This window comes from Corvus cornix, chromosome 1 (genome assembly GCF_000738735.6).
Source record: "Corvus cornix cornix isolate S_Up_H32 chromosome 1, ASM73873v5, whole genome shotgun sequence".
Classification (NCBI taxonomy): Eukaryota; Metazoa; Chordata; class Aves; order Passeriformes; family Corvidae; genus Corvus; species Corvus cornix.
In genome coordinates, this window is record NC_046332.1 from 111934620 (window position 1) to 111953071 (window position 18452).

Consider the following 18452-nt stretch of genomic DNA (forward strand, 5'->3'; position numbering starts at 1 on the left):
GACCCCTGGTGTGCTCCTTCCTTCAATGCGTTGGTGGGGTTTCAATGGGCTAAAAGCCACATAATTGTATTTTATTACTTTTTTTTTATTGTGTGCAGCCATAACATGGAGGTGGCTGACACAGTAAGTGCAGCTTCAGGAGTGTTGTCGCAATATGAATCAAGAAAGCATCAAAGAACATCACTTATAAATAATAAAATTGAAAACACATTATTTAAAAGTGTTTACAGCTGCTCACTTGGACTCTTACCCTGCCAATACAGAAGACAGACAATTACAATGGAAAAAAATCCACTTTTCCCCATGTCATAAAGCTGTTTTTATGGAGTAAGCATTTAGGATTTTAATTAAACCCCTTAATTACGCCAGCCTTAACAGACATAGGAAAAAAGGGGAAAAACATATTAAGGTCCTTTAGTGAGCTCTGAAACTGAAGGTAGCAGATAAAACTTGAAGTTAGTGTATAAAGTGGTCCTTTGCTTATTAAATGATTTTTATTACAAAGATTTGCCATTGTGATAAGCAGGTGACAGCATGCCAGACAGAACTAGTAATATATTGCTTTCTTTAAGATTTTCAATAGATATGTTTCTGTATGGAACACAGATTTGTCTCACGATTTATTTTGACAAACACTGCGCATCTTCAGAGTTTCCTTGTTTAAGCATAAAATTGGTGGGTTTGGTATTCACTTCCCCATCAGTAACAAAATGCTTGTTGACTGTTCCCAGTCAGATGCCAGTAAGGTAAGGGAGGTGACCAGCAAGTTTTGCTCAGGTTGTGTGAGCCTGGCTATTTTTGTACCTTTTGTTGCTCGAATTCTTAATATTTGGCTTCCCTATTTTTAACTATGATCAGTTAAAAATAGCAGCGCTTCTCAGATGACTTTCCCCATGTCTGTACAAACAATTATATTAATTTTCTTTCAGAACAGGGAGGTTTATATAATTAGCACTTTTAAAAGATTAACATTAGAAGCTGCATTGTGTTCTACATGCGACTTCTGTTTGCCCCCTTTTGCAACCCTCTTGCCAAGTCAGGGCGGTGTGACAAGTGGCAAGGAAGGAGTTTAGGAAAGAGCCAGGGAAAGCCCTTTTGGCAGGTTTTGGGCTTGTGGTATCTCTGTTCTAAGATCAGGATGCACCCCTTGCCCAACACAAGACATTTCCCCGTGGGTTCCAGCTGTGTAGGATGCAGTGGTGCTCCCAGCCATGGTGCTCAGCCCAGCCTGCTCCTGGGTGCTGTGAATCAACCAAATGTCTGCCCAGGATCTGCGGGCACTGCCTGGGGGATTGGCTCGATGCCCACACAGAAAATGCCAACAGGATTGTTCTTGCTTCCAGCAAAATCCATAACCTGTGCAGAGACAGCAAACCTTGTGGCTCCAGAGACCAAGAATAACTGGGAGAGCTTTTACCATCCCCATTGTGATGTATAAAATTCCCCAAGCCCATTCAAATCTCGTGCACACTGGTGCTTTCTTCAAGCTATTCATGGCAGATTCTGACAGATTTTCCAAGGAAAGGTAGACAGTTTAAACTCAGGCCACATTTTGGCTTCACCCTTAAAGGCTCTTCAGGAACAAAATGTTTTCCCGTAGCATCAGAAGGACTGTACAGAAAAATTGCACTCTTTGCTCTATAAGCCTTGGCTACAAGTTCAGGCTGTACAGCCACCCTCTGTCCTTGTACCTGTGACAAGCAGGTTCGCTATCACAGCTTGCGAGGGAACATACATGGCACACACGTATCTTACAAATACTAAAAACCTCCACAATAAGCAACCCAAAAACCCTAAAAAGCAGAAGAGAGCCCCCCAACCTTAAAATGCCTGTGTGACTAATCTAGCAGCTTCTCTGTGCTGCTGACCAGATTTCCAAACTGGGACACACGTCCTTGAATTTCTTACCATCTTGCATGATTAATTACAAAACCTAAAGGCAACACACGCTGCTGGCCGTCTCCGCTAGGCCTTACTTGTGAGTGAAACTTAGGTTCTCAGCGGGTTTAGCCTAGTAAATGCAGTCAGAATAACCTGGCAATAAAGGTATTTGACTGAATGGATGATTCCTTTTTCAAAACCAGACTGGACATGCTGTTATTCAATGTTCAGTTGGCTGGAAAATGGCAGAGAAATGTCTTCTCAGATATGGGAATGGATTTAGATTTTAAGTCAATCAGGATCCTGGGCAACAGCTGTTGTGGGAAGGCACCAGACTCTGACTCTTGGAGGTTGTGACCTTTCTGCAACAGCCTCTATGTAGTTTTTGGATGAGGAGTGAAAGCTTGCACTAGGACTTTTTCCAGCTCTTTCTTGCTTGCCTGGCAGAGAGGGGCCATAACCTGAACTGTTAATGCAGTAGGAAGTTCCATGACTTCCTGATGAAGAGCAGTACAGGGGCAGACACTGATCTCTTCTCTCTGGTGACCAGGGACCCGACCCGAGGGAGTGGCCTAACGTTGTGTCAGGGGAGCTTTAGGTTGGATATCAAGAAAAGGTTTTTCCACCAGAGTGTGGTTGGGCAGTGGAACAGGCTCCCCAGGGCAGTGGTCATGGCTCCAAGCCTGACAGAGCTCAAGAGCATTTGGACAACGCTCTCAGGCACATGGTGGGATTCTTGTGGATGGGCCAGGAGTTGGACTTTGATGATCCTTGTGGGTTCCTTCCAACTCAGGATATTGTATGATTCTGCGATGTTAAAATGAAGATACTCTTCCCTGTAATTATGATGTTAACAGATACACATCCTTGTGTCTCATGACATCTCTATGTGAGATTTTGGATGGCTTGCTTGTATTGCTTGTCCTCAGCCTTCCTTTGTCGCTTTTCTTTGTAAAATGTTTGTTACAAGGTTTAACTAAATTTAATTACGATAATTTTTTTCTTGTTTGTGAACATCATTAAATTCTGCTTTTCAGTTTTGTACTACTCTCAACTCAATAACAGCCTCTTTTATCTTAGAATCGCAGAATAATTTTGATTGGAAAAGACCTGTAATAAGATTGAGTCCAGCCATAAATCTTAATTCATTTATCCTAATGAAATTTCAGTTATAAATTCCCACCACAATCCATGTGTGAGTGGAGGAAAAGGGGCAGAGAAAGAGATGTCTGTTGTCTTCATTAACTAACGGAAGTTTAAATTGTCTCTTGGTGAAGAATTCAACCGATACAAAAAGAAAAACCAAGTTTAGTGTGCTGTGAAAGGTGTTTAAACAGGTAACAACCAAAGACATCACCCAGGTAAGATGCACTGGATCTACAGCACCTGCATTAAACAAAACTGATGGTTAGTGTTGGGTTGGGCTGCAGCAGGACACATTCCCATGACCCTAGCCTGGAAAAGTAAGGAAATAAAAAGTTAAGGGGGAGATTGGTGTTTCGTGTTCAGTTTGTTAACTATATTGTAAATAATGCAAGCTGATTATCCATTAATCTTTTGATCTCCCCTCTGATGCATTACCAGACTTGGACTGCAGCATGGAACTCTCACTGAGACCTCCTACTATTGTATGAACCCCATCCCTGCGCTGGGATGGTCTGTGTGCCATGCCTGTGAAAAACGCCGGGATCGCGGCCAGAGGGGAGCCAGGGGAGCCAGGCTTGGGGCAGAGCGCTCATCTGGCACAGCTGAGCTCATCATTCCTTTAGGATCTCCCCTGGAGGCAGCCAGTGCTTAAGCGGTGGGAGCAGAATGCAGGAGATCACTGCAGTGACTCATGGAGGTTCATCTTGCACAGTCAAAATGCTTAATAAAAACTGGAGTGTTGTCATAGGTTAGCAAGCATAGTCCCGGAAGGGACGTCCTTGCTAAGGGGTGCTTACAGTTTCCTCTGGGAACTGATAGAACCTATCAGCTGGCCAGTTTGGATATGGACAATTCTCTAAGCCACTTAAAGTTGTGATCACCTCTGTGATCCACATTTAAGAATAGGCAAACTCCCCCTCCAAGCTCTCTCTCGTTTCCGGTGCTGGGACAGGTGGCTGCAGGGCCCGAGCAGGGCCCAGTGGGCCCGGCCAGGCCCTGCTTGGGCCAGGCCGGGCCGGGCCACGGCCATCCTGAAGCCATGGACCTGTTCCAGCCATGGAACCCCCCCCACTGCCTTGCCGTGGGCAGCCAGAGCAGCTCGGCTCTCCCCCCTCTCCACTGCGATAAGAAAAATTCAACATTCCAGCTGCAAAGCTGCAAGGCCGAGGTGAGATTAACCCTTTTATTGCTGTGAAGAGCTGAAAACCTGAGGGAAGAGAGAGAGGAGATGCTTAAAGCTGAAATTCTGTTGTGAAGCTATGATATATCAGAGTATCCCGTTGTAATTCCATGAAGATATGGGGGGTGGAGTGTTCAACTCGTAAGCAAAAGCACCTGCGCTGAGATAGGCAGATGCTGACGCAGCTGTAATTTCATGAGAAGTTCGGACAGGGAGAGATGAACCAGATGAGGACTTTTGCTCCAAACGGGAAAGGAGAAAACCTCAGTTCCTAGAGATGCTCCCCGAGATAGTCCTAACGATGAAGATGATGAAGACCCTTTGCACCGAGGGAAGGAGAAGGGCCTCTGTTTTTGTTTCTGAACGGCTCAACCTTAAAATTATACCCCAAAAAACTTCAAGAGTGGACCCTCGAAAGCAGTTGCGGGAAAAGCTGCAAGTCGGGGGAAAGGACTCACACGCAGGCAGAGAGACTCCTCTTCCTAAATGGACTGAACAATATTTGGAAGTGGGTGGCTGGCTCGTTGTGATAATGTTTTCATAGCATGAGCAAGAAGAGACTTCTCTTTCTACATGGACTGAACAAGGTTATTATGGAAGTGGTAAACAGACTGAACATCTTAAGGGTTATCTTTTCACATTGTCAGTGGGAGAAGGGAGGAAGGTGGGGGGAGGAGGAGAGTTCTGAAGGTGGTATAATTTTTTTTTCTTCTTTTAGGTCTGTTAATAAACTTCTTTATATTCTTTCAAGTTTGGTGCCTGCTTTGCATTTCTCCTAATTCTTATCTCACAGCAGATAAACAGTAATGAGTATTTTGGACCAAACCACTACACTAAATTGGTGTTTCCGCCCGGTTACAAACCGAACCCGCGACAAGTGTTCAGCTAAATTTGAGGCTTTGTGTGATTGCCCAGGCAAATAAAGGGCAGCGAGGGGAACTGAATCTTAGAAAAGCAGAAAGTCTTGCAAGGCACTGGAAGGTTGTCTTCAATTTGATATAGGTGTCTCTCTGTTGTTAAATTCTTGTTTAAAACTTTTCTCATATACAAATTTTTTTAAATGAAAGTGTTCTGCCAAGTTTGTGTTCTTAATTTGCTGTTTTCTTGTGAGTAAAAACTCAAAGATTTTTAATTATCTGGAGGTAACCTTTTGTTTACTGTATGTCCATATTATAAAATTTCAGAAAAGCATGCTGACTCTAGTACTACATTATTTTAGAGAAGTTCTTTAAACAGCATTTAGCTGTGATCATGAATGTAATGATACATTTTGGTTTTAAGTTGTCCTTCAGAGATAAATATCCAATTCCCTTGGTAAATCCTGTAGGTATTCTGGAGTTCCCTGCTACTGTCACTCAAGTACTCGGACAAACCAATGGAGAGAGTGAGAACAGACTGACAGTCTGGCAGTCTGTCTTGCCAAGCAAATGTAAGGAATTACTTTTTAGAGGAGCTGCGACGATGAATCAATCATACACACCACTTCCACAGCTAACAGATGTTCCTATTTTCTGTAGCATTAGTGCTCATAAACAATGAAGAGAAAAATAAAACTTATTTGCATGGCTTTTTACAAAGTTAAGGGTAACAGGATAATAACTGGACAGGGCAGATTTAGAAAAAATCCACAGTGAAAAAATTGAGGACCCTCCAGAAATACCATCTAAGAGCCCAAAGAATTTCAGATTTTTCTGTTTGTGAAGCCTTGCACAAAGAAAAGGTTAAAAATCCTAAAATGAAGGGAAACACAGTAATAATGTTTTTCATTTTCTAGCAAGAAACAAAAGCCAATACAGAACTGTAATGAGTAAACTCTAGACAGTACACAAAGAGAAAAGATAATTCATGTGAGTCATCACTGCTGGCAAGGAAAACCTTTGATCAGAGACTGCTGTGCCGGTCACAGGTAGCATTCCCTGAAACACCTGGCTGCTCTCAGGTCACCTCAAGCTTATGAAGAGCTCTCCTACCGCTTCTCCTTCCGTGCTGCCTGGTTTTGGCTGTAATAAAACTAAACACAGTTCCCCCAGAAGGCTGAAAATGTGCCAACACAGTCAAACATGAGACTCCTGGAGTACAGGGCTGCCTCCAACTGCCCCATTCCCCATGGCTGTATCCCCTTCCTAGATGGAGATCTCAAAATAACATTTCTCTGCCCAAAGGACTAGCTTGCTTTAGCGACCCTGAGATCAGGGGAACTGGATTTGTTTTCCAAGGGTAATTTTTCTGCAAAGATTGAGGCCCCTGGCAACTGGGGAGACAGCCTCACAAGCTAGAAGGCATTCCTTACTGTACTTGTGCACAGTAACTGTACTTCATCACCAAGACCTTCCCTAACTTTACAAAGGCAATGCCAAATAAAATTTAAATAATTTCTTTATAACAAAATTTGTCTTGAAAGATTGCCCAAAGGATCAGACTCTCATTCAGTTACCTTTCGAAGCTCAATAATAGTGAAATAACTATGTCCCAGCATTGCTTCCAGTAGCACTGTTAATTTTTCCAGCTTTTAAATACTCAAATCTTGATTTCTCATAAAATACTAATGCAGTTTGACAAAAATTGAAAGCAGCCATTGCCTCTGATAAAACTTTTCAAGGATAGATAATGTTCACCTTTTCATCCTGGTTTTCTCCAATATTTTTTCTGTGGAAGTATTGTAGCCACCGTGACTTATCCCCACTGACCACCTTCAGCACTTATGGTCTCTACAAGGACTTGATAATGATTTTTGCAGAGTGAGAGCTGCACTCCCCTAAAGAAGACCAAGTGCTACACTGCAGAGCTTTCAGCACTTGGCAAGACAGAGGCAGGGCCATTTACTGAAGCTGTTCGGGACATGATGGTGAGCTAAACATCTGTAGCAGCAGCAATACTGATTCTGATTGAACCTGCAAATGATGTGGGTAGGGATTAGAGGAGGAAATCTAGTTTCTCTTCCCATCATTAATTCAATGAGCAAGACATTCAGGCTGTATCTACAGAATCTTTTGTGCCATACATTTCCTGGCACTGACACCATCTGCCAAGTCCCACAGGCTGCAGCAACAGTGACACAGAGGTAGCAGTGGCTCCAGTCCAGCCATTGGTGTTTGAATGCTGTTCTCATTAAGTCTCATCCAGAATTTCTCAGAGGAGGAGGAGAAGTGTGGGATATTTGCTTGTCCAACTGGAATCCAAACTAGCATGTAGAGTTCTCTAGTCTGCTCTTGTAGTCACAAACCTCATACTCAGAAGAGAGCAAGCAAAACCAACAGACCTAAGTGCAGCTAGGATGACTTCTCAGAGGAATCTCCCCATGTTCATTTTTTAAATTCAGTTTCATACTGAGGCCTCTTTCTTGGTATTTGTCAGATGGAACATCAGGAACTGGAGTGATAGGACAAGGAGTAATGGGTTCAAATTGAAAGAGAGGAAATTGAGGTTAGATATGTAGAAGAAATTCTTTACTGTGAGGCTGATGAGGCACTGGCACAGGTTACCCAGAGAAGCTGTGGATGCCTCATCCCTGAAGTGTTCAAGGCCAGGTTAGATGGAGCTCTGAGCAGCCTGGTCTAGAGGAAGGTGTCCTTGCTCATGGCAGGGGGTTGGAACTGGGTGATCTTTAAGGTCTCTTCCAACCTAAACCATTCAATGATTCTATGGCAAGCCCCTTTTTGAACATGGAGCTTGTTTGCACCCTTTTTATTGTACAGCAAGGTTTGGCTGAAGGTTTCCAGGCAATTGTGTGGAGGCTACACTGGCAGCTGCTGACAGCCAAGGTATTTTCCAGTGCTCAGCCACAGGAAGCCACACATGAGCTGCACAGGCACAGGTCATGCAGGAGGACTGACCTGTGGTCGGTCACTTGGCAGAAGAGGAGGTTATGGGGAAGTAGTTGTTGGACACAGGTTCCAGCATCTGCATAAAAAGATGCAGGAAGCAGAGAGACAGACATTCCCATCCAAAGGAGAAGGGAAGTCCTTCCAAGCTCAATAAAAACCTGACCAGTACCTAAAAGGTGCTCAAAAGTGGTGAGAAGAGCAAAGGTATGAAGAGGTATTGACCTTCTGTGTGTGTGTGCATGTACATTTCTATGTTATGTGAGCTAAGATCAGGACTGGCATAGTTTTAAACCTTTCCATGTCCATTTACTTCACCATTTCTAAAGACATGGATACCTTCAGGGCTGTCCCAAGACGAGGCTCCTGGAAAATATGGATGCTTTTGTTGTCAGGGTCTTTTCTGTGTCAGTGTTAAGCTCCAGGGGCCTAGACAGGTGTGCTTTGGGATTCTGCCTCTCTGAGGTGGTGCTAACTCGTCAGCGTGATCACAGAGCTGTGACAAAAAAGGGAACAATGGTCTGTAAATCTCAAAATCGTTCACACCCATGTAGTCATCACTCACAGCGTCCTCCAGAGGGGAACTGCAGCAGGTATGCACATCAGGCGATCAGGAGGAATTTCTTCACTGAAAGGGTTAGAATGGGCTGCCCAGGGAGGTGGTGGAGTCCCCATCCCTGTTTCCTTGCAAGAAACAAGTGGATGTGGCACTCAGTGCTCTGGGCTGGGTGACAAAGTGGTGATCAGTTAAGGGTTGGACTCGATGATCTCAGAGGTCTTTTCCAATCTAACTGATTCTGTGATCCACAGGGACCTCACCCTAGAGTTACCAGGAAGGTGGTGAAACCAGGAAGGACCTTTTGATAAGGATCACTAGTGTAGATGTACTTTATCTCCTTCTTGCTTACTCATGACATGTCACTGACGTTAAAAAGTAAACTAGTGAGGAGATCATAAAGCTGGGCATCAGCAGCTCAATATTTGTGAAATACAACTTCACAGCACATTGTCTACAAACTTTGCTTTGCAGTGTTTGGTTTATGTTTTTGCTTATTTATATTTTGCATATTTTATGTGCATTCTATATCCCATAGGCAATTTCTGCATTCAGTTCAGGTTTTTTTCCCTTCTGATTGATCAGGACCAGTAAGTAATCTTTAGAAAATTTGTTTGTTCTATTTGTTCCTGTCTTCTTCCTAAATGTTTGATGAGTGGGTGATTTGTTTGTGCTGTCATTACAAAAACCATATGTTGATGTGGTCTTATGGAGGAGTGTTTTTATTATTTTAAGAGTTCAACTAAGGATGTTTCCAAAGGAGTCATAATTGCTCTTCTAAGTACAAAGGCTGAACAATGACTGGCTTACAAATAATGCCAAAAATCTGTTCAGCTCAGTCTAATTATTTCAAAGACTAAAATCTGTTTCTCAGAAATGTCTTCTTTCCACAGTCTGGACTTTTCACATACTAAGAAAGTTATATTTCTGGAAGTTCTCTGGTTCATAGTCCCTTGGAGCAAGGGAAAGTATCCAATTTTTCATGTACATCTCAGTGTATGCAAAAACTTTAAGGCTGCCCCTGTCTTGATGTGAAATTTATTGTGCCCCAGCCTAACCAGTGCTGGGGGTTTGGTTGTCATTTTCATGGGTGTGATGAAAACCGGAGGGAATTTTCTGCTGGGAGACTGGTGCTTGTGCTGTTGCCAGCTGGCCAGTGTTCCTGGAAACACCTTGTGAGGCTGTTTGGTGTCACTGATGAGCAGGAGACAAAGTTCTGACATGGGTGGTGTCAATCTTCTCCGTAAATATGAGATTCCCACTGACACCTGGGGGACTACAGGAAGTACAAGGAAAGCACCGTGAGTGTAATTGCAGTAAAAATGATCCCTAAATTGGCTGGTCTGTAAGGGACTCAATACTATCCTGGCAAAAGGAGAATCTCTGGAAGTGCCTCAGTGCCCAGTATAGGCTGCTGTATATGGTAGAGATTCACCTGGATATTTTATACCTAAAATATTAAATAACGACTATTATTCAGTGCTGCAGGAGTAAAGAAAATGAAAAGAGGAAAATAGCTGTGCAGCTGGCCAAGACCTTGAAGATGACAGACTCTTCAAAACAGTTTTCAGAAAAACAATTTCAAACCTCCCTGCTGCAAAGCCTCCTACACAGCCCTTGCAGAGAGTTCTTTTAGAGGAGAACTTTAAACAAAGGAGCACAATTGTGTGGCCATGTTTTGAGAGCAGCAATGTAGCAAATAAATGCTACACATTTATAGGTGCACGGCAGCCAAAATCAGTTACTGATGAAGCTGATTTCTTGTGGTTTGCAATAAAAAATGAACGGGGGGAAAAGTAGAAAATACTTCTCTGCAATGAAGGACAACATGCCATGCTAAGTGTCATTACTAACGCACTAATGCACTTTGAAAACATAGCTGTGTATATAAAATTTAAATGTTACATAAACCATGCATGTGTTACATAAATGCCATTAGATTATAAGAATTACCTGAGATAAATGTGCATGTACTTGTATGTTTTGTATATCTGTCTGTGTGTATGTACGTGTATATATATATATAATGTAGAAATCTGTATTATTAGATTATTGATGAAATGAACTGTTTTTCTCCATAATCCAGCAAAATTCCAGAGGAAGTTGGCCCAGTGGTCAAAGCTGTTCAGGTGTACTTTCGTCTCAGACCTCCTATATTGTGTTAGGTGGGGTCTCTATGCCTTACATGCTTAGAGACCAATGGTTTTAGAGGAGAAATAATTTATAAACTCAAATCCATAGTGATCAGGGCTAGCTGGATACCTTAGATGGACTAAATGGCAGGGGGTTAGAACTAGATGGTTTTTAAGGTCCCTTTTGACCCAGATCAATCTATAGTTTTATGAAAATAGTAACAGGTAATTTTTTTCTGAAGGATTCATTTATTGGAAATTCCTGCTCCATGTTTCCTGGCCTCCAGAAATATCTTAAGCTGATCATTGACTTTTAGGATATCATGATCAGGAGATCCTGGGGGTCTGGAAGGTGATGTGAATGAAAACTCTGTCACAGCTCTTGACTGAGGAACAGGAGGTTGTGTTCCTGGCTTTTCTTTGGTTTTGATCCAGGTTCATCGTGGTGAAGTGCAGTAGCCTTTAAAAAAATGAGTCAGGCCAGGTGGGGTATTCTCACACTGCCTCCACACAGGGCACTGCAGACACCTGATGGGATATGTCTGTCTCCAGAGCACCAGAGCCACAGGTCTGGGTGCTGCCAGGGGGATGGGATTCAACCTTGCAAAGGTGCCTGCCCTGTGTGGTGCCTGAACCTCTGGAGCAGCCGCTTGCTTCCCACACTTCTCTGGAACTTCCTGGCCTTTCCGCATGCCAGAGCCATCTCTTGCGTTGCCACTCTGCCAGCCAAAAGCCATTCTGCCCCCAAACCAGGTGTAGTGCAGGCAAACACATCAGGAAAAGACACAGCCCCATTCCTGTGTCTTAGACTTGCAGTTTCTGGGATCTTTCAGGCCTCTCTGCTGGTGGCATGAACAAGGACAGCCCAACACTGCCTCTGCACATGGGCTGCAGCCAACCAACATGCTCACAGCCTGGAGTCTTCCGACATATTTTCCCTGGTTCACAATTCAAAACCATCCCAAATTATTATTTTGCTTTGGAAATTACGCTAAAAATAATTCCCTTTTTTAGAGTTCAATGAATAATGGATTCTCTCAACCTTACCCTGAATTTATGGGAACAAATGCCATTGTTCCCTACCTTATGGAGGCTGTAGGTTACAAAAACAGGGACAGGCAGAGCAATGTGCTTGAGGGGAGGACTGAGAAGCAGGTTTTTCTCTTTTTTTTTTCACCAGGCATATCTTAAAGCCCTTCCTTGCTCAGCTTGGTATGGTACACTGGCATTTCTAGCTCCAGCTGCCAGCTCTAACGGTGTTACTCATATTTGTTAAACAAACCGAAGAGCAGAAAGCTCTCCCTTAGCTGGCTGTGTCAGAGCACAAAGACAAGCAACTTTAAAAAGGCAGAAAACCCATAAAGTTGAGCTCATTGCAGAATATTTTCTTGTTGGCTATTCCTTGTGTTTCCTTTGGGACTGTAGTAGCCAGATCAGCCAACTGGGGATACTGATGAGTGTTGTTAATCTAAAGCAGTGCATCACTCTTTATGAAAATGGGAGTGTTTTCATAAAGGCAAATACTGTTTTCTACTTGCTGTAGACTGTGTTTGTACCACGACCAGTGGGAAAGCAGTATTGCAACAACTTTGGTATAACCCTACCCAAGTCTGCTGCCTGGCTCCACATCCCGATTTTGGGTGGAAGCCGACAGGATGGATGAAATGGTGGCTTCCCCAAAGCTGAACTGCAGCCAAACCCTAAGGCAAACTTCTGGTTTAGCTCCTAGACAGAAACCCACCCACCAGTTTTCTTTGGGAAGAACAGGAATTCAAATATTGCTTTGGCCTGAAAATTGTTCTGGCTACCCTGAAGGCAAAGGGAAGGTGATTCTGCGAAGCCACAAGAAGCAAGAATTTTAATTTACAAATCATTTCCCTGATTTAAAATGCTAATTTTTATCTAACATTTTCCTTACTCCAAAACCACATTGGGTTTCAGTTACATGTCCGTTGAAACCAGAAAGCGATCATGCTGAAAGGCAATAAAAGGAACTCAAATTACATTTTTTTTTCCTTCCTTGTGTCTTTCCCTGCCTCCCCAAATGTTAGAGGAGCAAAACTGGATGCTACTATTGCATGAATTTGGGGGCAGGAGCAAATGGTGCAAGATGCCATCAGAGAATCAGTATATTTAGCACAGGAGGGGTATTTCTGAAGAACTTCTTAGCTAGAGCTCCTTGCAGATGGCTTGGGGCTGGGGTGGAAAAGCTGACAGGTGCTCCTGAGTTTAACTGAGCTCACTGAACATGTGGCAGAGAGAGCCCTCTGATTGTGCCTGCTCCGTGCAGGTACAGTCCGTGCCCCAGGTGGATTAAAGCCCTCAAATGCATGGGGTGACAAAGGGAAATGTGTCCCTGTGGCCACTGGCAGCGAGAAGGCAGCAGCTGCTATGGGTTCCCTGGGTGAAGGCAGGGCTGGGACTGCCAAGAGACCAAGTGATGGTTTCACAACCTATTTGTCAAGAGGGATAATTCAGAGCTAATCCATATCTGAGATGCTGCCTTTGTGCCACTAGCAGGGAGATAATGTCCCTCTGTCCCTGTAGTGCCTGTTACAAAGGAAAGGAGAGAAAATCAAGTTCCTCTTTGTCTCAGGAACAGAAGAAATGCCATTATCCTCCATGGAGGCAGGGGTGCACACACAATTTGAAAGGTCTGCTGGTGTTGTGATGCTCGATGTCCTCACAGTTTGCACCGTCACTTTCAGGTGTGCAACACAAATATGAAATATTGCCACATTGTCCTGTTAGTGTCTGCCCATGCTTTGCAAAACTCTGTGTGGCTACAGATTACGCAGAAAAGAAGGAATACGGGCCTGCTCCTGGCAGGATTCATTCATTGCCCTGTAATGGGATTTTATTGGTTTGTAATGAAATGTGAGGAATTAATCACAGCTCAATTATACTTACAAATACATTGCTGTATTTTAACATGTGCACGCATGTTGGTCTGTTTTTAATTACCCAGAAAATGTGAAGTTAGCATAGTAAGATCAAAGAATTCAGATTTGTCTCTCAGTGAACAACGTCACTGCCTCGCCACACAAAGCCAGGGTGGGAACGAGCACAAAGAAGCAGGGAACAGGGGACTTCCCGTCTTGGCAAGGACGAGGACTGGCAAATGCAAGAGGCCAGACAATCTGATGAAAAACTGATCCTTATTCTCCCTTCTTGTTTTTCACTCTTCCATCTCCCTTTTTCAGCCTGAAATTCACTCTGCTTGTTTCCAGTGTGTCCCTGCCATTGTCACTCCGTCACGCTTTTGGAGTGGGGTGGGGGATCCTGTGTTTCATCCTCACATGCTAGGGAGTCCTGCTTTGGGTTCAGGTACCTCTCTGTCCTTTCAGCTAGTTCAGATTTATCCCAGGGTTCTCTTTCCTTTTTTTAATGCATTTGTATCAGTACTACTGGATAGCCCAGTTTGCTTTTGGTCTTACCTACTGGGAATGTCAAGTGAGGATAAAATTAAACTGTGGGTAGATAAAACATAAGGAGTTTTCTACAGTGAAATATGATATGTATTAAAATCAACTCATTCATTAGCACTCACATTGTGAATTTATTAAACACTCTTAGTTAACAAACAGGGTTCCTAGTTCAATGCCTAGTGCTGCAAAAAGCTGTTTTCTGTTTACAAAATAAATTACATCTTCCACTGAGTAAAGAAATAATTATATATGGATTTTTATTTCTTTCCAGTTAAGTCCACAAATAAGTCCCCTGGTGCCTTACCTTACACATAGAGCATCCACAGTCTGCTCTGAGTAGCTGTGTTCACTAAAGGGCCTCCTTGTACAAACTCTGTTTAACACGTAATATCACCATTTTCACTTCTGCATAGTAATTTGTGCTGAAGAATATCAGAAGAATCAGAATAACATTTCATAAAACTTCCTTAAATTCTTTACTCACACTGACATTCCTGGACAGTGTCTGTGTCTAGCACTTGGCTGTGGTTAAAGTTGCTCAAGCAATAACAATACTGAAAGAAGGAATAGGAATGCTCCACTGGACTTGACCCTACATCCAATTCCTATGACCAGGCCAAAACATCTTCTGGCCTGTGTTCGAATGGACATTTAGAACAACTCAACCATAAAGAGGAAAAGAAGGAATTATTTAAGAAAGTAGTAAAATTAGAAAGCCAAAATGTTTCTGCTCTTGTGAAAGGAATTAAACCAGGCAGCAAAGTCCAGGAGAGGAGCAGGAAAGGGGAGGGAAGGGGAGCGTGATGTGATCCAGGGAGGCAGCAACATCCAAGGGCTTCAGCTGGGCACCTCAGGATGGTGTAGGCTGGAAGGGGACTTGGTCACTGTGCACACTGGCACCGTGTAAATCAGCAGGGAGGCAAAAACCTGCAAACACCTGCTCTGAGCTGGAGGGTTTCTGCAGTTTCTTACTCATTATTATAAAAGACACCGAGCTGTTTTTCTAAGTACAGAAAAACACACAGTAGAAATTACTACAAAGCACTCTCGATTACTTGGGTATAAATAAAGCAAGTCATGTTCCACTTTTTAGTTCAAATGCTATTTACAGCATCACACCCTGAGCTAATTTTCCCAGTTACACAACACGTTACTGTTCCATCGAGTCAATAGGACTTTGGAAGTGTAAATGAGGAAAGGTCTCAATCACAGCCAAATATTAAATGGCCACAGGCAATTATTGTGAAATCAGAAAAAGTATCTTTGTACTACACATAAAATTGAGCTTTTTTATGATGATAGTCAAATAAAATAAGTGCAAATAGATCCTTTGGAAGGCAGGGGTAATAATTAATATTTACACTGTAGTTAGGCTGTTTATGTGTAAAGTTTTAAGTATAATTATTCAATGTCTAAAGCCAGCTTTTGATTGATCTTGCTACTGTAAAACATTCTGGTTTCTAAGCTACCAAACCCTTTTTGTTGGTGGTGGTGGTTTTGGTTTTGTGTTGGTGTTTTGGTGGGGGTTTTTTTGTTTGGTTTTTTTTAACTTCCATTTATTTTTATTTGGGAAAGAAACATATTTTGCAGCACTGTGGGCATTACATCAATTTCATATTTCATAGTGAACCTAGAGCAAGCTCTGTACTAATGACATCTGAATTAAGAACAACAGAGCAGAAGATTTTTCACTCATAAGCTCCCAGCAGACGAATAGATCAATAATCCAGAATTATTTGGCTCTTTCATAATTCCCTATATAAAATAACTACTTTATGCTTGATGTAATAGTAAGATGACAAATCCTAGCTGTTGTGGAAAGCAGCTGTTTGCTAAATCCATCTTCAACTCACTGCAAATGAAAATGTCATCTGTAAAGGTCTCTCATTTTTTTAGGATAATTCATCACAGTGATTAGGCACCTCCTGAAGCAAAATGTTATCGACTCTTGGTTTGGAAGAGTTAATTCATTGTGCTTCAAACTGATGTGAAATGAAAGAATTGCCAAGAAAGTAAGTTTTGGCTTTGATATGAAAAATGAGCAGAATGAAACTGAGACATCAAAAGGAGCTTTTTATAGAAAACACTCTGTAAAGCTGAATCAGAATCACAGAATCAATTAGGTTAGAAAAGACCTCTGAGATCACCGAGTCCAACCTGTGACCGATCACCACCTCGTCAACCAGACCACGGCACTGAGCGCCACGTCCCGTCTTTCCTTAAACACCTCCAGGGACGGGGACTCCACCACCTCCCCAGCAGCCCCTTCCAATGTCTTATCAGCCTTTCTGTGAAGAAATCCTTCCTAATGTCCAGGCTAAACCTCCCCTAGACTGTGTCCTCTTGTCCGGTTGCTGTTTGCCCGGAAGAAGAGACCAAACCCCACCTGGCTACACCTACTCCCCTGTCAGGGAGTTGGAGAGAGGAATAAGGTCCCCCCTGAGCCTCCTTTTCTTGTGCTCCTCCTTTTCCAGCTCCAGCTCCCTTCTCTGGACATGCTCCAGTACCTCAATGTCCTTCCTGAATTGAGAGGCCCAGAACTGGACACAGGATTTGAGGTGTGGCCTCACCAGTGCCCTGTGCAGGGGGCAATCACTGCCCTGGTCCTGCTGGCCACACTATTGCTGATATGGGCCAGGTGCCATTGGCCTCCTTAGCCACCTGGGCACAGCTGGCAGAAGTTCTGCTCTGGTGTCCCTGGTCACTCCCAGCTCTCTGGTCAGCAGGAGCACTGACTGATGGCCTGCTGGGGCCCTTCTTACACCACCTCCAACTGAGCTACCACCTGCACAGCATCAAAACCACCAAGTGTTGTTCACTTGCAAGCCCTGTTGTTCACTTTCCTTCCAGTAAATCCTCAACACACAGCTTTATACAAAGGCAGAGCTGTATCCCACAGGCCCCGGGGTAACAAAGAGAATGCACCTCTGATTGGGAACAGTGACTAATTAGAAGTGCTGCCACTTCCTCCCATAGGTAAAGGGGTAAGCTCAGCCTCCAGACATTCTTTTTTCTGGCAGATTTGGATTTCCAGAGATTGAAAATCTTGTAGTCAATCTCCCAATATGTACAGCCTTTAAAGTGAACTGAAATAGATGGCAGAACTGAAAAATAAGACTGACACAGTAAATCACAATGATTTATGAGCATTTAGGTATACGGGAAAATTTACTCATTCCCATTTATTTAAAAATAAATACATTACTTATTTATAGTCTTCATTCTCATGCAGCAGAGAGTGCTTTGGGGTTGTCTTGACAAATTGAAGTCATTGGATTTTACCAATTACAGGGTCAAATTCCTCTATCCCTTGCATGCCTGTATATGCAGTTTCAGAAGGATGAAGTACAGATTTTACATATTAAAACCCCATTTTATTAGTCATCCTAGTACACCCAACCAATACAAAATGAATTACAGATTTTTCCATGTCTTTTCCTATCTAGTTTAAATGTTCAAAGGAATTATTTATGCTGCCATGTAGACATCAGAAACTAAATGTTTGCTAATAATTAGCCTGAATCTTCTACTTTTAAATTTCATCTATTTCCTTTAATTTTATTTAATGAGTTGCCCTCTAGATCCCTTCCTGATGCAGTAGGGCTTCCTTAGCTTATATATTTCAACTGTACATCAGTCTGGAATATTTAAACCTGTTTTAGAAGTACACAGAAGCATGTGGCAAATTTTGGGAATGGGATAACCAGGAAGCACAACAAACATGATCAATATTCCGTTCTTTTGCTAATAATTTTAGTCTCTGAAACTGTAAACACATAATGTCAGACCTTGGGATCCAAACCTTAGGGAGCTTACTAACTCCATCTCACTCCTCCAGAGATTGCTAATTAGGATAATCAGTAACAATTTCATGTTTGGGTGGTTTTTTTGACATCTTTCTGATTAAATCATGACTTTTAACCTCCCTGCCAGTTTTCTGATCTTTTGTAAATCCCCTAGTTATTTTTCTGCTAATGAGATGAAACTGAAATTGGTATTTCAAATGTGATCATAAAAGTGAAAATGAGGCAATACAGGCTGGCCTCCTGTGTCATCTCTGCTGCTCAGAACTGCATTGTTTTGGGGGTTTTTTTGGATACACTTGCCTGATGGTGCTTCCACGTTTCATCTAGCGTTTCTGTCATCCAGGCTGGTCCCTCCCCTGGAGCAGCTCTCTCCTCGATCACATCACTTTAGCAGGACCCAGTCACACCTGGCCAAGAGTGCTGCAAATTTCTTGCTTTCAGTCTGCTTTTGCATTACTGCATTCCTCTGGCGTTTGCATGTCAGAATTCATGTTAATTCTGG

The 18452-nt window shown here is 42.8% G+C and overlaps 1 protein-coding gene across 1 annotated transcript in view; it reads right to left on the minus strand.

Annotated features, from left to right (window-relative positions):
- The window catches only part of FUNDC1 (FUN14 domain containing 1), a 47369-nt gene that overhangs the window by 13010 nt on the left and 15907 nt on the right, over window positions 1-18452 (minus strand). The gene's annotated exons all lie outside the window — the stretch shown is intronic.